This window comes from Sus scrofa, chromosome 5 (genome assembly GCF_000003025.6).
Source record: "Sus scrofa isolate TJ Tabasco breed Duroc chromosome 5, Sscrofa11.1, whole genome shotgun sequence".
Lineage (NCBI taxonomy): Eukaryota > Metazoa > Chordata > Mammalia > Artiodactyla > Suidae > Sus > Sus scrofa.
In genome coordinates this window covers 101,979,260-102,004,479 of record NC_010447.5, presented here as the reverse complement: position 1 = coordinate 102,004,479, position 25,220 = coordinate 101,979,260, and the positions used below count along the sequence as shown (strand labels likewise).

Genomic DNA, 25,220 nt, shown 5'->3' with positions numbered 1-25,220 from the left:
AAGAAAAGAGAGAGATGTGAGCAGGTCTGTAGATAAGTCCCCAGAGACTGAAACACACACACACACACACACACAGTCTCTGCTTCTTTAACAAAAGAGTTGAAAGTGACCTTACTCTTTGTAAGTTTCCACCAAGATTTTATGTTTTCTACTTAGGTTATGTAGCTATTAAATAGCCATGAAGGGGTACTTTTTCCTTGCTTATTTCTGCATATCACAGACAGTTCTTTGTTTCTGCTAAAGATATAAGAGCACAATGGGTGAAATATCAAATAAAATTCACAAAGGCTGATATTAAATCCATTTTTTAAATGACGTATCTTTATAGTATTCTGCACATTGTCTTTCCCCAGTTTTAATAGTTTAACCCAGGAATTTTCTGTGATTTAAAAAAGGGAAGTTCAATATCCTCAGTGCATTTAAGCTACATAATAATCAAATCTACTTGATTATGCTATGCTGGCCTGACACTAGCGTTTTTCTGTGTGAATGTCTCTGTAGACCAACGCCAATAAAGCAAACAACTCCTAGCTTCTCTGAATTCCTCAAACAACTTCTTTTCCTGCCATTATTTTAGTCCTGACACGGGTTTATAATTACCCAAGGGATTGCCAACAGCCTGCGTCATTTAGAATCCCTGGACCCTAGGATTCTGTAAGCTGTGGTCACTCTGGGGCCACCAGGGAAATTAGAGACTGACCCAAGCCTTCAGACAAACTCTGAAGACCGTCACCTAGAAATCCTTTCATCCTAAGGTCTTCTGTGACCATTGCTACTAAGAGAGATTTTTAGAACAGGTTTATTACTATGCTGATATCAAATTTTATTGGTGTTCTGAAAGTATTACTCGGTCGTACAAAACGAGTCACAATTATCTGAGTTAAAGCTTTGCTTTTTCTTTGGAAGGAACTATGCAGAACTTAACCAAATAGTTTAGTCAAAATGAGACTAAACTTCTTAGATACTAAAATATACGTAGCCCCACTGTGGCTAGAACCACCCAAGGATCATAATTGAGTTTTTAAGAACTTTCATAAGTAGTTCTTCCCAATGAGTCGACCAATCTATATTAAAATCCAGCATCTGTATGGAAAACATTTATCATTTGATCGCAATGTTTTTTAATCATTTAACAAAATAATTTGTTCCAGTGAATTTTTATATTTTATTGATGTATTTGACTTTGTGTGAATTCCTTGTGGGGGGGGAGGTAAAGTGGGACCATAACAAGTATTTATTAACTATTAGGTGTCATTAATTGGCTAGGGATTGATTGGCTCCTTGGTTGAGCATCCAGTTAGGACCCACCTGTGCTTCACAAGCCCACCTGTCTGGAGTGCATGGCTCCCACTCCACCTGGTTGCCATCAACCAGTATACAATTCCAAGCTGGCACCCTACTGGGGTTCTAAAAAGTTGGCGAATATTTTTGCCTGTGGTGGGAAGTGTAAGCCATCAAGCAATTTTCTTCTTTCAAAAATGCTTTGAATGTGGGCAGCAGTTGAGAATTGACACTAAGCTGCAAGTATGACTCTTGAATCTACAAGTTTATGTGGACGGCCCAAGCAGAATTAGACTTCTATTCTCACTCGCCAGCTCTCTCTCTTTCTTCTACTATGTTCTTCCTCCATGTCTCTTCTTCAGAAGATTTTTTTCTCATCCAATTTATTCAAAAGATTCATTATGTAAATGTTTCTTGTATCATGCTATATTCCTGCATTCCTGGAACTATGCCAGGTATTAAAAAAAAAAAAAAAAAAAAAAAAAAAACACGAGGAAGATAGACCCTGTCCTGCATTCATGGATTTTAGTGCCGTCTCATTGTCCTCCCACACTCTAGTCTTTGCCTTGCTATTGCCAGCTAGACTGGTTCCTGGAAAAAGGCTTGCTTTCAAGTTCATATACTCCTGAGTGTCGATCCTACTATCCATTTACCAGCTCAGAGACCTTGGATGAGCTCGCTGAAATTCATTTGTTTTTATCTAGAAAATGGTCTGACATTATCTTACCTCACCAACTAAATAGGATAAAGTGCCCAGGGTTGAGCTTGCTGTGTGGCGTGTTCAATAACCCGAGCTCTCGAGTTCTTTCTTCCCGACCAGTCACGTCTGTGCTCTTTCTCCTGCTGGCATCTCCTAGTTGTTCTGCTCGTCTTCCCCTTTATCTATTTCTCTGTTCTTTTCTCACCACTGTTGTACTTTCTGAATGTCTCTGGAGGTTTTTAATGGGAAATAATTCCATAACAGCATTTTTAAACTCTGGAGCCTTTCCTCTTTGATATCTACTTGGTAGTAGTTTTTGGTTTTCAGATGACTTTCCTTTTACCATGATTTAGAAGACCTTATAAAATAGATGTCTAGCTTACCAGGTATCTCTGGATGATCAGATTCAGTTATAAATTTTCCCATGATAAATGAAATTATTCCAATTATATTTTATGTCTAAGGAATTACTTATTTTCACTGGCATGTGCTCTCCTTTCATCTTACTGTTCATTAACCGGAGAAAATTAGTTGTATGCGTAAGGTCAAGTCAGACTGACTTCAGTTCTCGTGGTTTTAAACAATTTTTGTCCATTTTACATGAGCAATTTTATGATTTTTGTTTTCCTTTCCTCTGAAGTGTTAAATCTTGTTTTTAATGTCATGATGAGTGAAAGATACCAAAGAAGCTGAGGAAAAGGCATTGAAGAGAGAAGTGTGAAATCTAGAAACCGAGTTGGTAAATCACAGTGGTCTTACATGGAGAGACTTGGATTTAAACAGGTTCAATCCAACCCACGAGGGCCCATCCCTGGCTTTTTGATAACATGGAGTAGGGCTTTGTTGTTTAAAATTTAAAACATAAAAGTCATAAGATGACCAAGCAATTATGTAAGTTGAAGAATTATGTTAATTATGTAAGTTAAAGAGTTATGTGTTATTTTAGTGATCAATTAAATATGCAAGCAATTGGGGGGGGGATGGAAAGCAGCCTTATCTGAAAGTCACTAAGCACAAGTTTGAAACACAGGGGGTGTTGAAGAGAGAAATTATGCCAGAAGAGCCCCAACTGGCATAAAACCCACTGTTAGATGCTAGCCCCTGGAGAAACATCTCTCTGCGGAGGCTTTCCTTCTGACTTGATGGCGTTCCTCTAACACAGTCTGAGCCACTTCCTAGTTCAGGTTCACTTGCCTTTTTGTATGTGGCTGATCACCGGCTCTCCTCCCACCTCCCCAGCAGGTAAAGATGCAATCCGACCTCTCAAGGCAGCTAAACCTTTCTCTTCCTTTTGTTTCTTTGAAACAGAAATCCTTTGAGTTTCAAGAGGTTACACATAAAACCGTTTTCTTAATTTTCCCCTTTTTCAGGTTAAGGCCTCAAAATCACCCTTTGTCATCAGTATAGACAGTTCTTCCTTTTGCAAAAGGCGTCTCATATGTATTGCCTCAGGCTGCCTGGTGAATTCTTGAGACTTTTCTCATTTTAATCATTCAAGAAATATTTATTTATGCTACCCATAAGTCAAACCTGAAGCCTCCCTTCAGAGTTTCTGAAAAACACACTCATTTAATATTTTCACTTCATTACTTCAAATGTTAGTATCAATAGTTCTATTTTCTTTAGTAAAATTTATTTATGGCCATTGCGGAAATTGTCTCAGCCCTGCACTCCAGCATCAAGTGTATCTTCAAAGCCTTTAGACCCTTTTCATTTCAGCTTTTTTCCTAACTTTTCATCCCTATGCCTTCTACGGCTACTTCTCATCTCTAAAAACAGATTAAGATAGAGTGAGTGGAATACAACTGAACTCCTTTTTTTAAGGAGTCTGTCTCATGACTTGACCACTGCTATTTTCTCTCCATTAGAGAATGTCCGTCACCTCTACTTTGTGCAGAATTCATTAAAGAATGATTTTTAAATGAGATTCTGGAATCCACTACAAATGGGAAAAAAAATGATTGCTGAATTAAAACAAGTTGGGACATAATTTAATTAGCACCCAAGCAGAAGGGAAGAGAAACTACTTTAGTGCCTTAATAGAAAATCAATTTTGCAAGAAAATTTCACATTTTAAGCCTAATTAGAAAAACATTTACTTCACAGAAGCATTTGGAGAATACATATTCAATCCAAAAACAAAAGTTGTTGTAGCTTCTGATCAGTAACGTGATTCTTTAGAATGGGTTAAAGTCATTATTCCTGTGTCATCTCCTTTGTCCAAGGATCATGAAAGAACTGACGCTGCTCTTAAGTACACTCAGTGGTCAGACAGTGACTCAGGCCCTCTAAGAATCTCTGCACAACAAATCGATGCCCTGAGTGGAAATCCTTATAAAAGGTTCACTGAGGGAACTTCAAAGATGGAGGCCAGTAAGCACCTTCCTTGCCCCTTACAATCTGTCACTTTCAGTAAGTGCAGCAAAGACACCCATTTTGATGCATAGCATTGCGGGAGAAACACTTCTTTATATCTGTTTCCTTGTTCATTGTGTATCTTCCCCACTGGACCGTAAGCAACCCTAGCTACTGTTCCCAACTGTGAAACCCAGTTTGATTACAGAGACCAGCACACAGTAGTTATACAAAAGTACTTTGAATGAATGAATGGGACAGAGGTGTTGATTACACCATGAAAGATATTTCAAAATTCCCATTTTAAAGTGCACACTGTAGCAACTGTGTTCTGCTTTGACAAATAAATCTAAAGTATTCTGACAACCTGTCAACAGACTATCTGAGCGCCAAACAATGAAAACGGTTTAGGACTCTTGTCTTTTCAGTCCTTTTATATAAAAAAGGAGGCAGTATAGACGCTTAGCAAAATCATTGTTTTGTTGATGGTCATGAAAATGATGAGTTTCTCTTGCTGACTTTGGGGGGTGGGGTGGTAAAGGCTTATTTGGTATCTCTTTCCTCTCTCTAACCTTTTTATCCTGTTTCCTTGCTGCACAGAGAGCTTGTGGCTCAGCTTAATTTAACTTTAAATAAAAGTTAAGATTAAGTTAAAGCTCTGATTTAAGCCTCTGCTGGCAGCATGGAAATTTACCCAGAGGGAAATGGGAAAGAATCAAGTCCAAGGAAAACTACAAGAACATAAACAAAAATATAAGTTTACTGAATCTAGAATATTTGTTCCTGGTCATATTTATAATAGATGTATTATAAAATAATTCAATAATATTATAAGACTGTGATGTATTTTAGTATGCTTCATATCTATGTGTCCATTTTGTGGTGCTTGCAACATAATAATTTCCCTTTAAATGAACATCAAAGTAGGGCTGCATCTGATTTTTTTGATAAGTCTTTGTCCATAGCTATGGTTTACTTGCATGAGGTTTTGGTCAGAATTTCAATCATCAATTATAACTGTATTGCTATGCATAATAAATATTGTCTGCTTCATGGTATGATTTCGAAAAACATTATAGGGAAGAGCAGATAATCTGAAATATCCTCTAGTGGGTAGGACTATAATTTGATTGCCTTTATAGTTAAAAAGACTTTGTAGGCACAGATGGATGAAGCCAAAACCTCACTTCAGAGATTCTAAATGAAAACTTGCTATCATTTGCTGACTAAAATAAAAACCACCTGAGATCAGTGAGTTTCCGTTTTATTTTGGGACTTACTGGTGATTATACCCCAAAGACATCCTCTCAGAGAGCTCTGAGCAACTGTCCGGGGGACATAAGGATGGAGGTTAGTATACATGTGATTTTGCAATCAAACACACGTCTCTATAGAAGGTCCCTGCTAGCCAGGAGAAACAGATATCTTAGTTAATAGTTCAGTGCTTTAAGTATGGGAAGATCCAAGAATTGGGTTCATAAGATTTTCTCCTGTAGTCCCCCTTGTGGCTCAGCAGGTTAAGAATCTGACTAGTATCCATGGGGACACAGGTTCGATCCCTGGCCTCGCTCAGGGGGTTAAGGATCCAGCAAGCTGCGGCATAGGTCACAGGTACTGCTCAGATCCCACATTGCTGTGGTGTAAGCTCGCAGCTGCAGCTCTGATTCTACCCCTAGCCTGGGAACATCCATACGCTGCAGGTGTGGCCCTAATCAGAAAGAAAAAAAAAAAAATTTTTCTCCCGAAAACAAACTACCAGAAGGCCTGTTCTGCCAGTTTTCCCAGAGCACAAAGCGCCTCATTCCTGCTCTCCACCCCCAACTCCTTTCAAGCTGTGTCAAAGGTCAGGGACTACAGCAGCTGATGACTCAGTCCTTGTAGAACCAGATACAAGTGATGTTTCGTTGGCACATTTTATCTGTTTTATTATGAATTCCCTAGAAGATTAACATAAATTAAGACTCTTACGAGTTAAGTGGAGGGAGAAACCCTGGGCATTTCAAACCCTGTGCTGACCTTCCATTGTCCCCCGTTGTCATACCTGGACCTACTGCATCACCCACTCCTTCACAGCTGTCACTGTGCAAAGGTCCATATTCCCAGCCCAGCTCCCTACTGTCCAAAATTCATCTTATTACAGCTTACCTTAACTTCCTCACCTAAGCTACAGGCACAAAAAATAAAAGTTACCATTCACGAAGAATCCACTGTGTGACAACAAAAACAGTTCTCATAATAGTCTTTAAAATGACCTATTAAACCTCTTTTACACAATGAGAGGAAAAGCAACCCTGAAGCCCAGGAAAGTCTAAGTATTTTGTCCAAGTTCACATAACCGATGCTGCAGCTAAAATTCGAACATCAGTCTGAAACGTACACTCTATTTCACCAAACCATTGTCTTTCAACTGTCTTCCTCAGTCTATTCAGCCTCCAAGTGTACCTATAATCTCAATTTAAATGAGAAAAAAAAGGCAGAACTGATACAAATTACTTTGCCTCAGCTTTGGCTTGCTTATTTTGGAATCTTAACACTTAGTCAATTTTCTTTGACAATATTCAACTGATTAAGATCTACTTATATATTTTCCCTCTCAAATATTATAATACATTGCAAATGTAACACAGCAAAAGAAAAAAAAAGGCAGTAAATCGCTATGGTATTTTTGTTTCTTCATAATATTTCATCAGTAGTCAGCATGAATTCCTACCCAGGAAACGAAGCCCTCAGATTCGAAGGTACTCATTAACACAAACATGTTATTATTCACTCATGAGCGCTGATGAATTTAATGAAGGTAGAAAGATTTTCCTTTCCATAAAAATTCATTAAATAGAACGTAATTGCCGTTTCGTTTATTCAAAACATATATTGAGTATCTGTGAAATCACCGTTATAAAGTGCCTAAAATGGAAGATTAAGATTCACACAGGGGAATGGTCAGTAATAGCAAAATGTCATAATGCGAAATAAGAAAAGCAGCCTCATGAAGCTCTAAATCAGGAGACATTAAAATGTACCATGTTTCAAGCTAAACGCAAAAGCCACGAACAGGGAGGGTCCATATAAGAGTTGAGAAACGTGAGCTAGTCTTTAAAACTGAGCAGAATTTGAATAGGCAGAAAGAAGCCCCCTGGAAGGTAAAAGGAGAGAGAGGACCAAGGACAAGTGGGCAGAGCTAAGACCGCCAGCGACCGACCCACGTGAGAGTGGAGGGAGGTCTGAACAGAACCCCGAGAAGTGAGATGTGATGATGTCGCTGAGTGACAGTGTCCCGTACCATGTCAGATGATGAACCTGGACGCTAAATAAGCCTTGTAAAACGGGTTCTTCCCAAGGCCAAGAGTTAGACTATGAAAGGCAGCCCGCCTGTTTGCCAAGCACTCTACTGCTGTTGCTTTCCTCACAGTGTCTCAGGGAATTCTTGGTGCTGGCCCAGGGGGGAATGCTTTGTATCCCTGTTTCATGTATCAGAAAATCTCCCTGTCCCAGTGCTACCCAGAAAATCAGCAAGAGAATACAGATTCAGATCCAGGTCCAACTTCCAAACCCATTCTCTTTCTATTCTGCCATATTGCTGCTTAGTTGACGAACACTCAGTGAGCTTCATATCCAAGGATATCACCAATCTTGTTCACCTTCTTATCCCCAGTGTCTGGCACTGTGCCTGGACCATCCAAAGTGCTTAATGTTTTCAAGTGAATCCGTTGGACAAATTAGAATAAAATAAAAATGTTCTTTAACACACATGCATCGTGAGTTACGCCACCTTCAGGGAAGTCATCTTTGAAGGATACCCAGTTATCCCAGCTGTGCTGCTTACGTGGACCCCAAAATATTTAGCATTCCAGCCCCTCTCTCCACAAGTCTTCCTCAGTATGCAATACGTTCTTCTCTCTGTCCTCACTGGTGGCTTATCTTTAAAAGGTAAGTTTTGTCAACATGGTCATAAGCTATTTCCAAGTATAGACTCTAAGGTGATGATCAAATTGAGTAAATTAGTTTCAGTTGCTATGGTAAAGCCACCAAGTGGATGTTGCTGTGAGACTTCTATTCTGACTGTGCCCAAGATGTTCTGAGCATTATCATCACTACAGAGTCTCTCAAACGGGTCACTCTGGGAAAAGTCATCGGGAGATAGAAGTTCTGATACATGTAGTGCCAAAGAGATATGTTTGAATAGAAGCTAGTGTGGGTGTTAGTTTTTCTTTTACCTCGAAGAAAAATCAGCTGAGTTTTAAATAAAGCAAAGTGGTTAGGAAGCATGGCTTTCATGAGTACAGATTGGAGACGCAGAAAGTGAGGAAGGGGAATTGAAACAGAAACAAACAGAAAACAGAACAATGAGAAAAATGGTATAGACAAGCACGGTCTTGCCTGTATCTGGTGTTTTAAATTATTGAAACAGCAAAGAGGATTTTGAGTGGGAAGCAGTGTCATCAATGCGGGAGAATGTCTCGTCCTGTCCTGCCCTCCCGTTCCACACATTTGCATCTTTCACCGTGCCATCTCTTCTGGTAGGTTCATCATATGCTTTGGAACATTTTTTTTATTATCTTGTTTGTACTTCTTCAAATTAAATGTGTTCACCTTCTGTTTTCCTCCTCCCTTGCTTTGAGCATACCAAATGTTTGTGTTATGAAATCTTTAATCCATTACAATCTGTTACTCTGCAATTAGATGAAATGTCAGCAAGTTGTACTATTTGTACTGCAGAATAAGGGAGACGAGTGAGGACTTGCTGATAAACAAGAACCTAGATAAGTAAAAGGTGAAAGAGAGGGAGCACACGTACCCACTCCACACCTGCTCGTTTTACATGTGGCTAGAGTTCCTTCTGCTTATGAGCAAGACCCCTTAAGTACTGCAAATTAATTTTATCCCTTCATTCTTTCATTTAGTAAACATATATTTATTAAGCTTCTTTCGTGAGCCAGGGAGTATACTCGTTTTTGGACAAATGGTGAAAATAGACCCACTGAAGACAGACTATTAAACTTAGTCAATGATAGTTTAACAATGAGATAGTACCACGAGTAGGTAAAAGCTCTGGACCTGGATTCAATCTGTGTTCGTCCAGCCATGACTCCACTTATTACCGGTGTGTCCTTGGGCTTGTTACTTAACCCTTCTGTGAAATGGGATAAAGATTACCCACCTCCATAAGTAAATATAATTCATTGAAAGCCCATAGAGCAATACTTGGCACCCAATAAACGCTCAATAAATGCTAGGTTTTTTTAATTATGGAAAACACTAATCAGACCCCTCACTTCCATGCCGCTGAAAAAGCACTGCTCCAATGAGTGCGTATATCCTTTCTTCTGTGATGAGACTGAGATAGTCTAAGGCTTCAGAAGACATTGTCATAGAGTTTCAATGAAAGACAGGCTATCGGAGTTTAGGCGCCATGGATGAGAGACTTTGGATGTGAAAAGAGGTCACAGAGGCCAGTCCAGGCTAAGGCTTAGTCCACGCGAGTGGCCCTCTCACGTGGCCCCAGTGACTGCCCACTTCTCTGGGCCCTGGCGCCACAGGAAAAGAACTCATGGTTCAGGTCTTACTAAGATCGAAAAGACTGCCAATCAAAAGTGTGGGTGATGATGTGGCACACGTGGAACCCTCACCCATTTCTGGTGTGAAAGTCAGGGGGAGTGGCCACTTTGCAAAGCAGTTTAACAGTGTCTCAAAATGTTAGAGGATTCACATGACCTGGCAACTTTAATCCTACGTATGTAACACCCCAAATGGAGACACATTTCCACATAATAAACCATACAAGAATGTTCATAATAGTATCCTTCACACTTGCCAGAAAGTGGAAAGAAGCAGATTTCCATCAACTGATAAAAAATTACACAGAATGTGCTATGTCCATACAACAGAACATTAATCAGCCATAAACAAGGAATGTAGTACTGATACGAGCTACAATATGGGTAAACCAGAACAGGCAGGTCCACACAGATGGAAAACAGGTTAAGGGTTACGTAAGGCTGGAAGCTGCAGGGGGAGGAGATACTGTAGGGTCGGAGGAATGAGAACCAGTGGGTATAAATTTCCTTGTGGGGTGAAGAAAATATTCTAAAATTCACAGGGATGATCATTACAGAGCTCAATAGAGTAAAATCGTCGGAGTTGTATACCTCAAGAAGGTGAATTTTATAGTACATGGATGATATCTCAATAAAGCCCTAGTTTTAAAAAAAAAAAAAAAAAAAAAGCTTCAGACACCGAAACCCTAAACATGGAGGAATGATGTTCTCGGTTGGCCTGGGGCCCCATTTTAAGTAAAACTTGGGTACGCAGGGAATTCTCTCCCAGGACTGCTTCCAACGTTTAGGGATAGTTCCTCAAAATATCCCAGTCTCCCTTGAAACCAGGGTACTTTTCTCCAGTATCAGTTTTTCACTACCACACCTTTTGATGTTCATCGGGGCTAAAACCCCTTCAGAGAGACGAGGAACCCGGCGTCAGGCCCACCTGGCCAGCCAGTGAGAACTCAGGGATTCAGACACCTGTTTCACTGACTCCGAAGCCCTTTCCTGCCAGTCTCCTCTCCCTTAGGGTAAGAAGCTTTAGGCCTCCTCCTCCTAACACGAGAACAACGTTCTCAAGAGGACCACCACTCACTCCCTTCTGCAACCTGCCTTCATAGGTAGCTTCTCAGAGATTCTTCCAGTCCTTGACTTGCTCGCTTCTGGACCTTTTCTAGCCACAACATGCCTGTTTTAAATGGGGGTCGAACTTGACATATAATAAGATGCAGATATTAAGCATACAGTCTCATCTGTCTTCACAATCGTATCTGTCCATGGAGACCGATCTAATCTCCAAGTTGTGGAAGAGGTTTTGCCCCTGCCCCCAAAATCCCACAAGCATCTTGGTGTCTGTACCAGAATGCACCGTGACGTTTACGATATGGGATTCGGTAGTTTTCTCATCTCACTAGCTTTCCTGATAATGCTCACATCACCTTGATCTGTGACCCCACAGCGTATCATCTGTGCTCTACTGTATGACCGGCACCTCCTACACACATCCCTGTTCTCAGGGTCAGTGCCAGGCCACATAGTGCTGCTCCCTAAAAGGATGCTTTACCTGCTTTGTTGTCTATATGAGTTTACAAGGAAAGCGCTTGAAGGCTTTTGCACATCATGGTAGTGGGCTTCTAGGAAAATGTGTAGCGCAGATCAGATGAGGACAGAACTCAGGCTCCAAATCCTATCAACTCTGAGCCTCATTTCCTTACGCATAAAATGCTGAAAAATGTAAAATAGATAGGTGCTTGTGTGCTTGAAATGTATTTTTTTTTTGTTTCTTCCAATGATTTTTAGTCAACGTATAGAGTTGTGCAATCACCAGAACAACCCAACTTGTTCTAGAACCTTTCTATCACCCCCAAAAGAAACTTTCGCCGATTTGCAGTCACCCCCATACCCAGCATCATCCCCAGGCCACGGCTCTTCTACCTTCTATCTCTGTGGATGTGCCTATTCCAGACACTGCACGTCAACAGAACCCTACAATGTGGGGCCTTAAAGAGTTATTTTTGGAACACAAGTCAGTCGAACGCCAAGTAAATTCCTAAAACAAACAGAGACGTTAAATAGCAAGTCACTTGCTCTCTGTTATGGGGAGAGGAAAAAATCCATTGTTTCCAGCATCATCCAACAGTTTCAGTATCCTGTCACTGTAGGCAGGTGACAGTTATCTTTCACCCACTCCTGTCCACCCTTCCCAGCTGTCAAGTGCCTGAAGACAAAGAGGAATAGCACTTAAGCCTCTGGAAGAATCAGCGGGAGGATTCCATCAGTCTCCCGAAAACAAAGCAATTTCTGGCACTTGGTGCCCCCTGCGAGCCCTATCTCCTCTCCCCTCTCTTTCTCTTCAGGAGGAGGACTCAGGGAACAAAGAAACCATTTGGATTGCTTTGTTGCTCTGCTTTAAGTGTCCCCCGAGTTGCTAATCATGTGCAAAGATTTGCTCCCTGCGATGGACCCCAGCAAGACGTAGACCAGGCACATATGTCAGGCTCACTGGGGTGTCTCCCTCCTGGCCACCAGGAGCTGACGGACACCCAGCCTGGAAAACGCAGGCGAGCACTGGGCAGAGAACCCAAAGCACAGCAAATCCAGCCTTGGGCAGAGCATCTACCTGCACCTGCAAAATGCTTAGATAAGAACAATGTTTTGAGAGATAACGAGCCCCTCCTTTCAACATCCCTTCTGAAAGTACCTTCTAAATCAGTATTTTTGTTTTTGTGGAGAGGAGAATTAGTTTATAGCCAAGAATAATTTTCTGGACTTCAGAGAATACTAGACTGGAGATGAGGGTTTTTAAGTGCAATGAAAGGCCCCACAGACAATTCTATCAGAAGGGGGGAAATTTGTTTTAAAAATACTTCTCATCAAATCTTCTCATTCTCAAAGCTGTGAACACACTGGAATGTAGTGAGAGGCTGTTGTTTACCCAGTGTTAACCAATTGCTCTTCAGTTGAAGATGCTGTTTCCATCTGTATAAATCAATATTCCAATAAGGTACATCCCTGACTTCTCTCTTTCTGCTAGCATTTCAAGAGGGTGGAAGGAAAATGGCTTTTAAGAGCCTGCATGGTGTCAGGAATTGTCTGTTCTTCATTATAGCTCAGTGTCAGAAAGTAAAAATAGAGCAAGATTAGAATGTCCAAATAGGTCAAGAGTCTGGAGTTTTGTGTTTTGATTTTTTTAACACAGTTTTGTATAGTCTAAGTCATAAAGAGGGAATGTAGACGGGAGCTTTTGAAATGCTTGCCCGATTTAAAAAAAATCACTGTCGATGTTTTTGACTTAGAATCTGACGAAAGAGGTGTGCTTCTTTTGGAGTCATTGGCTTTCCAAGGCTGTCATACTGATGCTTTGTTTATATTGAGGCCACGTTTGAAAACGACATCAAGGACATGGACCTGAGTGTCACAGTGGGATTACCTAATTTTTCTTGTTGGTAGGCAGTATTTTCAAAGCTCCGATAGCTGAAAAAATTGGGTAGAGCACAAATGTAACTGTGTTTAAACTCACATCTACCGAGTTTTTGTGTGGGGCAAACCCTGTATGAAGTGTGTTAGCTCATTTATTCCTCGCAATGACACTCCAGGGTAGGTACCAGCAGTATCTCCAGCTGATAGACCGAGAAGCTAAAACTCAGAGAAACTGGAACAGCACCAATTCGTGCAGCTCATGGGTGTCTGAGTTTAGACTTTGGTCTGACTCCACAGACTCATCATCCATCCCCCGGGACCGCCTCTAGCTGAAAAAGAGGTTCCAGGGCCTGTACCTGGGATGATGTCTTAGGCTGCAAACACAGAGACCCACTCTGCACACACTCTCTGCCTTCTCTCATTCTTATTCTCTCAAGTCTAAGGCCACCACCCACAGCCTGCCTCAGTTCAACATCTCTTCCTCTTCCCAACCCGTCTAGCTGCCCCCGAGCTTCCTGGGTCCATCCTCCTGAGACTCAGATACGTCTGTGAAAGAGCCCACCTAGGATGCTCATGTTTCTGTTTCTAGGTCTCTCTACTCCCCACGTTCCGATTTGTTCCCTTCCATCCCATTGCAAGTTCCCGGCAGCAGCAAGTCAACGCTTCCGTCTCTTTCATCCTCTTTCCTCTCATCACGTATGGTAATGAACGTGGGGCTGGAGCCCTACCTTCTAATTACCCCTAAGACACCAAAGACCAATGCAACAATTCTGATGCTCCAGACAGTGTTTAATTAAGTATGCTAGAATCCAAGAGAAATGTTTTCATAAAACAAAGTGTCTTTTGCTCCTTAGAGTTTTCTAAGCAGCTGTGTATCACAAAGCAAGAGAAGCACCTCCTTATTAGCATCCTGTACAGAACATGAGAAGTTGAGCTCTGCAGATTCCCCAGTCTTTGGTCACTATCAAAAAAACTGTTTAAAGAGTAATGAATCTGCCAAAAATTGGGTGATTCCTTTATAAAGTACTACAGTTTGAAATACGGCCCTGACCATCCTCCTAGATCTCGATTCCAAGCGGCTACCTCATGAGATAAGGAGTAAGAGCGAGAGGAAAAGCATGAGCTCCATCTTACAAACCCAGGGGATTAGTAATCGCCTGTCGTCCAGCCTCCCATGCATCCTTTCTTCAAATCCAAATAGTTAATGTTTTGAAGAACAGAACTGTACCATCCCTGCTTGGAAATGTTCATGTCACACTTAGAGGAATTATCTCAAACAACTGCACACACTTCGCCAAGTTTAAAATACTTTTTATGCTACGTCTGAATTTCGGCCTTTGTCACCTGAGCAGTGGCTGTTGCCATAGTCCATCCTGACTTTCAAACCATTTGTCAGCTGGTTCCCTGCCATTGACCTGGCTCCCTGTGGCAGCACAATCTCTATCCGGTGATTTCTGGAGCTCTCCATTCACACCACCACCCCCACAAACCCAGCTTCTTTCACCTGCTGGTTCATGGCCCCTTTTCCACAGCTTCCTAATTTTTACATTCCAGTTGCTGCTCAGCTCTGTGGTGGGGGTGGGGTGGGGAGGGACCATTGACACATTTAATTTAAATCATAAATCAATAAACACATGAGCTCACATTGATCTCACAAACTTGTGTGAGACGTATGAACCCCAATTTGCAGATGAGGAAACTGAGGCTAAGCAACTCTGCTGAAATCACCTAACTCAGAAGTAACGACCGGATATTTCAGTGGTTTGCCTTCCAGGCCATGTTAATTACTGTTTATTCTATTCTTAGATTCTGATGTGACGCAGAGGCTGCATGTCAGATTCCTGGGACTGGGAGTTAGGAATTGTCCGAGCAAAGTATAAAGGGAGACTGGCAATGCACTTCTGAAAGAAAGGTGGCATGTGACGGTGCTGACCTTTAGAAAACGGAGAGGGGTGTTCCTGAAGTCCTAATCAGATCAGAAGGGTGCCTCTTTAAAGACCACACATGCAGTTTGAGTTCTCTCTCTTCCGTGTATGGTGTCGCGGAGGAAAGGAAATTGTTTATCCCAGTGCCTGTGACTCCACAGCCAACAAGCTGAACCTGAAGGCAGACAAGGGCTGAGACAAAGCTGCATTTTAATAAGGTTGATTTGGAAGAGAGCTGCTGTTGGGGCTTTTGGTTTGAGTCCGAGATAAGTATTTACCAGGATGTACCGTACGAGTCACCAGGGATGACTTCATGGAAAAACCCAGCACACGATCAAAAGGATCAAACCTCCTTTCAGAGCCTCCTGTTCGACACATAATGAGTTCAGTGCCCTGGGCTAGAATTTAAGGAACTGGGAGCAAAAACCAGCTCATCATGTGTCATTTCTGCAGGAGATAATGCTCGAGACATCGTGTCATCTTCTCTGAGTGGAGCAGGAAGCCACTTGCCCAGCCATTAGTTAGCGTGCTGGGGTGGGAGGCGGAAAGCAGAGGCTGGGAGCTCAACAAAGCAAGTCTAGTGGCTGTGATCGGCCACTGCTCACAGCCCCTCCCATACTAAGCACACCTGCCCGCCCCATGTTCTCTAAGAAAATGCCTCATGGTGCCTCCTTTCCACATAAAATTATATGCACTTAGTCTCTGAGCTGAGAATGGAAATGGTTCATTTCCTAAATGCAAGTTCTGACACACCTAAACAAAGACTTGTACACAGTAAGCCAAAAGCTCCCAAAGAGTTTCCGAAATAAGTTATTTAGACATGTCCTGAGACTGAAAATGGAGGACCCATCTATCCGCAGATGGAAACGGCTGAGCAACATCATCCTCTATGCCTCATCCTTTCTGTTAAAAACTCTTGAGATTACATGGATGGATGGATGGATGGATGGATGGATGGATGGAAGGAAGGAAGGAAGGAAGGAAGGAAGGAAGGAAGGAAGGAGAAGAAAGATAACAGGTGTTTTTTACTCCTTTTACTCACTCTTAAAGGGTTACATCTGTTTTGAGTATCTTATGTCCCATGTATTTCAACGTTTACTAGTTCATATTTGCCCCCTAAAAATGTAGATTATTATGTGGTAAGAACAGAGAAAATACAAATCTTAAACTCATGAGTATCATAGTAAATATTATTAACACTGGTCCACGTCTGTACTTTGGAGGCCCCTGGAAACCTGCCCTACGCTTCCAGGCCAAATGCTCTCTTCCTTCCCATCTCAGGGTGTGGCGTCTATGCGTGTTGCCTGTCTGATCTGGGCTCTCCTAATACCAGAGCCACCGTCTCTTTCTCTGAGAGAGAGAACTGACTAATCAATGTCCATTAATTGGCGGTAAAACATCTATTCGAGACAACTCAGACTGACCTTCTGAAGCCGCTGCCTGTTCAGACAAAAAGGCATTCAACTGTGGCATGGAAACCAAAGACAACCCCCCTGGCAGAGTTAAATGTTCAAACAGCTATCTCCAACAGCCTGACTCTCTGGAGGGTTTTTAAAAATAAGAATTGGGGCACGGATCTGTAGTCCTGCTTCAAGCTAAGGGAGCAGACCAGGTGATCTCTCATGGGGTCCAGCAGCCCTGTGATTCATCCAAGTTGTTTAAAAAGCAAAGCCATGAAAGAAAAAGAGCCGTAGCATCAATCTAAATCAAGGCTTACATCCACGTTCTCATTTTTTTTAACTTCGAATCTGTCCCTGCATTTTCATAGGACCTATCACAGTAAGACATACCCTCTACAGTTACTTTGATAAACACTGTTATCACTGCTTTGGTTTTTAGTCTCTTTCAAAGTAATCAATTTTCAACAGTGAGAAATAGCAGAAACTGATTCCTCAAATTCTGAACTACAGTGACAGATCTGGGGACTTGATTTAGCAGAGTGGCTTTCTGTTTCAACCCATGGCTAACTTTCTTGGGCAATGGACCACAGACTGCAAAATCTCAGTGGAAAATTAGACAAACGCAATAAAAGCCAAAGTCAGATCATGTTGACTTTTCTACCAGGTAAATTGTTATGAAAGAAAGAAAGAGAGAGAGAGAGAGAGAGAGAGAGAGAGAGAGAGAAAGAAAGAAAGAAAGAAAGAGAGAGAGAAAGAGAGAGAGAGAGAGAGAAAGAAAGAAAGAAAGAGAGAGAGAGAAAGAAAGAAAGAGAGAGAGAGAAAGAGAGAAAGAAAGGAAGGAAGGAAGGAAAGAAGGAAGGAAGGAAGGAAAAAGAAAAAAGATAACAGGTGTTTTTTAAAAAATCTGTTTTTAATGAGGGTTACTTACTGCAAAATATTCTATCCAGAGATGTGAGATTTCACATTATAAAGAGTTCTTGCAAACAGAAGCAGTAACGAGCTGAGCCTCCGGCCATCCTATCTAAACTGCACAGAAATTCATATTCATGGAAACTAATTTTAACTTATTATTTCACACATTAAAATGGGCTCACTGTTCAACAGTAAGAAAACGGCTATACTACCAGTTAATGGAATATTACCCATTAGACATGATAAAATGGAAAAATACTTTAGTATTATTAAGCAGAAAAAGCAGAATGGAAAATTATATATATATATACTTAATAATACTAAGGTGTATATATATACCTGTTTATGATGGTGTTACAGTTTTCTCAAATATGTGCATATGGATAAAGATAATTTGAGAATCTATGAAAAATGGGAATATTGTCTTGGGTTGCTAAGATGACATTTCGGTCCCACTGTGAAGCTACGTGTGTAAATGTAAATGCACACACACATACACACATTTGACATAACGACAAAAGACTGTTCTTTTGTCTACTTCAGTCTAATATACTTGGTTTCAGCACAGGCCCTTTTTTGTTGTAAATGCTCTACCCTGAGTTACAAGAAAACAAAGATAAAACCACGTGATCCCTCCTTCATTCCCTTCTCTGTTCTTAAGACATATGGAATGGGTTTCCATTGTAACTCATATTACTATTAGCTGATGAATTTTTATTTTCCTTCTTCCAAATAGTTTGCCCCAGAAACTTTCTGACAGATTGTTCCAGAAAAGCATTTAGGATTTGCCTTTAAGTCAGTGGACAATAGGAAGGTCCAAACAGATGAGCATTTAAAAATAAGAGCGAGGACCCCACCATGCTTCTCTGGCTTTTGGGATGTGCAGCATCCCGCGTGTCTCACACCACGGGCAAAGTGAGAAATCTCCAAGAGACTACCAAAGGCTGTGTTGCTGAAATAAAATCTTTGACTGGCAAAGAGACATGTCTGTGGTGACTGTTTCCTTGCCCTGCAAAAGAATGGAGCAAAGTAAAATGAGAAAGACACACACGTTGGGTTAATGCAGCAGAAAAGAGGTTGTTAAAAAAGCTTTCAACACCTTTGAGCTACCATCACACAATCACATAGATTCCAAATGCTTCTTTGAAGCATGCATTTTAAAGCACTTGCATTTTTAATGCGAGACCAATTCTGTTCTAAGAGGCCATCACATTTTTGCTCCCTTCTCCTGGCCACCTCCAGAAACTCTGGCAGGTGGCAGGCTTGCCGCACTGCAGTAAAACCTGGTAACCTTTGAATAGTCTGCTGTAATATCTGAATCCCACTTAAGTGTCTTCACAGGGGCATCACAGCGCCTGGGGGAGGCTGAACTGTGCATTCATTTCTACATGACTTTTGGTCTGCTCCTGACAGCTAAGGAGATTTTACTTCCTGGCTGGCCTACAGGAAGCTCAGGCAATGAGACGTCCCAGTATTTCCTGTATCATTTTCTACATCCAGTTTCAGACAGAGTATGACAAAGTACACCTTCTTGGTGGCGAAAAGCTGGGTTATGACCCAAAAAAAAAAAGCTCTCATTCTTGGCAAACCTGAAAAACAAACCATCGGGTCCTGGACAAGGAAAATAAATACTGTTATGCCCTCATTTCATACCAAAAATATGTACCTTTGTTGACCTAGCTTTGCCTTTTCAGTACCAAGTTCAGGTCTATTTGTAACAGCCAGCTTTGAGTAACACACAAAGTACGTAGGTCGTTTCCATGAAACCTACAGCTCATGGCAAACAGAGAAAGGGTTACCCACGTTGTATAAGAACTATGATTTCCCTCTTTTCATACTGATGTACGAAGCTGCAGGGGGGATTCATGGATCCAGAAGGGTCTTCGGCAGTTGGAGCTCCATTCAAACCGCCTCTGCCCTTCATGACAGTGCAAACCAGAGGCCCGCTCACCTCCACGTGCTGTCATTTCCTTACGCATCTGATAGAGAATACAAAACCTTATGACAATGCCAGTTATACCTCGGTGGGAAAAACCTCATCCTAAACTGTTGTAATAAGATGCTGTACGTGAGAATGCCCAGAACGAGTGATTGTGCAATGAACACCAGCTTCCTTTCACTTTGTCCTCCTGCTGCACCCTTGCACTATGAGAACGTAAATAATTGTGTTACTTAAATTTCATACGACCTCTTGCAAATACAAAGGCCCTATTTACTGACAGAGGGGGAAAAACCCCAACGCTTAAATAATATGGTGCCATAGAAGTATTTTCTTAGAGGCTCATCCAACAAAATGAGACAGATTTTCTTGCCGATCACAGACAGTCCATTTGAGCCGACTCGTGGAAGAACTCAACTTCCTTGACTTTTTCACAATGTCTGGCACTCCAGAATCCCTTTAGCTCCTATTTCTTTTTCTCTCCATCTGTAGTTGGGCTATTCAGTCTGAGAGGCCTGTGACAAGCTGCAGTTAATGAGAGTTCCGTGGTGTCAAAAGTAATACTATTAACGTGCCATTGTGAGTTAAATTAATTTTGGTTTGTGCACTGGCCTGCTTATAAATGTGAATGACATTTCGAAATATGATCAGGCAGATGCTGAGAAAGAGCCAAGCCGAAAGCCGAATGCCAAGCACTCGCTAGAGCAGGGAGCGGCTGCCGGCGTGGGGGAGGCGGCCGAGAGAGGCAGGATGTTATCACAGCAAACGTGGAGGTGGGGTTGGTTCACCCTACCCTTCCCAAAAAAATCCACCAGAGAGATTCTGTCTTCAGAGAAACTAAAGATGTTTGACACCCTGGCTCCCTGTTTGGAAATGAGGCAGTATTTCCCTGCTCATCTCTGATTTCAAGTATCTTCAACCCAGATTTTTCTTTCCCCTTGGCCTGCAAGAGGCAGCCGATTGGTAATAGCTTTTAAATGGATGACCGTCAAGTGGCATTTTAAAGTCCTAATGGTTGTATTCATTTCAGAGACTTCTTCAGATGGCCCCACGCATACCCTGCCAATGGCACAGATAAATATGCTGTCTGCAAACAGTTCAAAGACCCAAGTTGAAACTAGGAAGGAAAGATCTGAGGATGACTCAGGGCTAAATGACCACAGTGGCTAGTGTAGTATCTTGTCTTTTCCCATTTGAGCTCGACTGTTTCCACAAGTGCAGCCAGAAATCAAACAATGGGGAAATGGAAATCTCTCTAAGTAATGACTGTAGGTAGGAACTATATGACCACTTAAATGATGTAATTATATTTTATAGCACATAATACGCCATGGTCTATCCATGCACTACCAATGATTTCAGGAGGAACTATGTAACAGTTAAGGAAGCTGTGCGCCTCCTTGTGCTTGGAACCTGCCACCTCAGTCTAGGACGCACCTAGTGATGAGCCTCTCTGTTTCTTTCATGTCTCCATTATCATATTGTTTTCTCCTCTCTGTCCAAGTGCACGGTTGATACCCCACCCAATTTTTAAGTTTGTGTATAAAAGTTCCTTCATTTCAATAAAAGCGCACTCCATCCACGGTAATGCGTACGGTTTAATAGCCATCGCCATCCGACACACTACTGGAAGCATTGTTACCCTCGTTTTACCAAAGAAGGGTTAAAGGACTCCCCCTGCCCAAATCCTAGCACAGTTAGCCTACTAAGTCTATATTTTTACTCAGATGCGTCAGCGCCCACGCTCCAGCTGCCACATAACCGTAGAACCCCTGCCCTGTTTCCCACAATCCATCCACTGTGTGTATCAAACACTTTGCATACAAGCAACTACATTCTCTAGATTTAACTCTCTCCAGTGAAAACGCATCAGCAACGGAAATGGCCCTTTGGCGGAAGGTTTTTTTCATGCATTTGATGAATATACAAACTTATCTACAGATCATTCCATGTGGGCTCTGGAGATATAAAGATGCATGAGATACAGTTTTTCCACTCAAGGAGTGCAGAGGCAAGTGAGGAAAAGATGGTGCTGCCTGGAGATGGAGCGTTCAGAAGGCATGATGAGAAGGGAACTTGGAGTGGGTCATAAAGGATGACAGGGTGTCCAACAGGTCAAGGATGAAGGTTTCTCAGCAGGGGAAGCAAGGCGAGCACGCGAGACGTTTAGAGAGAAATGGAGATCGGTGAGGGTCTAGTGCATGTGAGAGGAAAATGATGGGGGCAGAAGCTAAGGCAGAAAAATAAATAAGGGTAATAGTTGAGAGCACTGAAGGTGGAAATTAACATTTTTTTCTTACAGTTGGGAACCAGGATGATATTAAAGCCACCAGTGGCCTCATCAGTTCTGTGATTTGAAAGCTAATTCATTGGCAGTGAAAAGATGAATTGGAGGCTCTTGCTTCCATTTAAGAGGTTGTTGCAGAGTCCATGCAACTATGTGGCAGTGAAGATAAGAACCTGAATTTGGAAACTTTTTTAAGAAATAGAACTAAAGAACTTTGTTTTCAGTTAGAGGGGCGAGGGCATGACAACCATTGAAAGGGACTCGACTCTGGTTTGGTTAACTGAGAAGTGAGAAAGCAAGGCACTAATTGAAATTACAGAAAGATCCACTAGTTTTAAGGAAATACAGTGAGTTGTTTTTTTGATGAAATAGAATCCTTTCCATTTAAGATCATATTACCACCCTCTTTTTCCTCCACCACAAAAACTTCCTTAACTTTAATGCTTATATATTCTATTTAATGTTCTCCTAAGTAGTACTATACCCACGATCAACCTCCACTGCTTAATTTTTATGATTCCATCATCTCCTTAATAGTCTCCTTTTTTCCTAAATTGCTAATAAAGCCAAAAGTGCTAGCCTTTCTTCAAAGAAAAAAAAACTTTCCAAAGGAAAAAAATGTCCTGTGAAGCAAAGGACCTTCATCCTCGCTCTTAAGCTGTACGTCTTCAGGCTCCCTTAGGAGCTTCCTGATGTCCACTCCTGCTCCTCCCAGTGAGCAGCCCACTGTAATAAACCTCTAAAAGCCCCTGGTCCCTCCTGTGCTGATCCGGGAGCTCAGGGCCACGGAGGGGTGAAGCAGGGGACCCGCTCCAAACCACGGTTTACTCCAGGGTGGGACTCAAGAGACTGCAACTGCGAGAGACCCACTGTGTGAGGAGACCCCAAGCCGCCCTGCGGAAGGAGGGCAGGGCGCAAGAGCAGTGGGCCGTCTTACCAGATCTCCCCCCTGGCTGTCCACGTCTACGGCTCTTCTGCGTGTCCAAGAACAAACTCGTCCGAGGGCTGACAGAGTAACTGTTTCATGTCAGCGTTCACATGACATTATCCTTCCCCTAAGTAAGACAACAGAAGTAGGAGTGTCTGTTATGTATCCGGCACTGTGCCTGCCACCAGCTGGGCAGGGCACCCATGAAGATGGATACATTAGTATTTCGTAAAAAAGTCATTCTTAATTGTTTACAGATAGAAATGCTGCTAAGAGTAACAGTGATGAAATAACGAGCATGCACTGTGCACGGACTATGTTCTAGGCATCACTCTACGCACTTGCTGTATCTCATCTCATTTGATCCTCACACCTACCAGCTGAGATCAGTACCAGCATCATCTTTCTCCAGTAGGAAACTGAGGCTCAGGGAGATCAAGCAATCTACCTAAAGTCATCTAGCTACAAAGTGACAAGTCATGGTTTCAAATCTACATCTATCTGACCTTCAGCTGCAGTTCAAAACCTCAGCTACTTGGAGCCCAACAAGTGCTTCAGCCACAGAGCATCCCTGCAATGGCCGGTCAATTTCCATTCGCCTCTGGCCACATGAGAGAATATAGCACTTATCCCACGGATAGAGAAGGTGGCTTGCTTTTATATTTTTCTGATATAAAGTATGTTCGTTGCTTGCTATAACCCCTTTCGTGCATTTATTTATCCTCTCCTTTGCAAAAAGCTTATCCTTCTACAGGTTTTCTTTCTTATTTGACCTCCCTGAATCCCTATGAGGAGAGAAGACTAGACTTTATGATCCCTTCTGATTCGAGGTCATGTAAGCCATCCCCTTTTCGTCAATACATTTAACTCAGGCCACCTCAGGAATGTAGAGGCGCATCAGGGAGCTTGTGTGTGGATGCGCTTCTGCTCCTCCGAGAAACCCTCTCACCTCAACAGCCTGCAGATACCCACGGAAGACCTTGAGACGGTCATTCAGGAATCGCAGCCTGCTGATTCCTGCGCCTTCAGGAAGACCTGAAAGCAATTACAAACTGCTTAACAGATGAAGCGTGATATTTAGAGATGAAGAATCTGGCTGTGAACACCTACCCCAGGGAAATGCTGCCATACGATTTTTTTTTCCAGTTCAGCCCTTTGTGCCAACAGTATCTTACTGGCTTAGTGTTCGATACTATTCAATAATGACACAATATAAAAAGAAAATTACAATTTCACAAGTTTCACCACACAGAAGAAAGAGCATGGATTTTGGTGCTCAGCAAACCTGTGTTCTGGGTGCTAATAACAAGCCTCAGTCTGTCCATTTAAGACAATGGAGATAATGACAACCTGTAATTCATGGCTGTGAAGACATGAATAAACTGTATCAAGCATCCAACACATAAAGCTGGGCTGCCAATGGCAGCCTGATATCAACAACATTTATTGAGCACTTCCTGTGTGCCAGCTTCTGTTGTACGCACATCATGTGTGTCAACTGTTTAATCTTCACAATGGCTCTGTGATTTAGTTTGTTATCATTCCCATTTTATTGACAAGGATACAAGTCCCTCGAAGGTTAGGAATGGTCCCAGATCACACAGCCAGTAAGTGCGATGTGAGGGTTTGAACTCAGCCATCCAACTGCAATCTCAGCCTCGGTACTGTCTCTAAAAATCAGTTTTGAGAACCTGACACCTTTCAGAAATAGAACCTCACCCTCTGATCCATTTTCCTTTCTTGAGTACCTTATCCGTAAGCATAGGAAACCACCTGTCAATGACCCAAGGAAAAATTGTCTCTAGGTACTTCTGTAAGCTGTTCAATTTTATGCTCACACACAAACGAGACTTCTTTATTTATACTCGAAACGACTTCCTTCAGAAAAATGTCCCGCTTGACCCTGTGCCATTGTCACCTACCAGGGACATCACTGACCCATTTCTCTGCCTTTAATTCACTCTAGATAATTTGAAAGTAACCTTTTACGATATGACACATTTTCCTTACATTTTATGTTTTTTTCCCGTGAGCTTAAAAATCTAAAAGACTCCTCTATCTTATCTCAAAAAAGAAGTCATGTGTACGTACCTATGATTTATTCTCTTCAGCCAAATGTTTTCAAACATTCAAGGATTCTGATTGCCCAATGGCTTTTTTCAGTTATCACAATTTTGTGCATATTCTTTGCAGCTTCAAATTCGAAATGATGTCCCTTAGATTTCATATATTCCTTCTCCAAGTTGAAAGATTTTAGAGGTCATCTGAAGATTGGTGAATTTTAAATTTTGTCATTTTTTTCATTTCTTTGCCAAGAATATGCATTTCAAAGCAATGGAAATAAGGGCTACTACCTCAGGCTCTTAATTTGTCCCTTTGCAGAACTTATTGAATAATAATGGTTACTACTTTTCTGAGATAGATTTCCATGGAAATCTGAAACCACTCTAAGGTACAGTGCTGGCACACATGCTTTTATGAGATTTCAAACGTGAAAAAGTTCTTTTAAAAACATTTTTGTATTGATCTGCATTAA

At 41.8% G+C, this 25,220-nt stretch overlaps 1 protein-coding gene across 1 annotated transcript in view; it reads left to right on the top strand.

Annotated features, from left to right (window-relative positions):
* SYT1 (synaptotagmin 1) overlaps positions 1-25,220 on the top strand; it is a 522,998-nt gene that overhangs the window by 389,831 nt on the left and 107,947 nt on the right.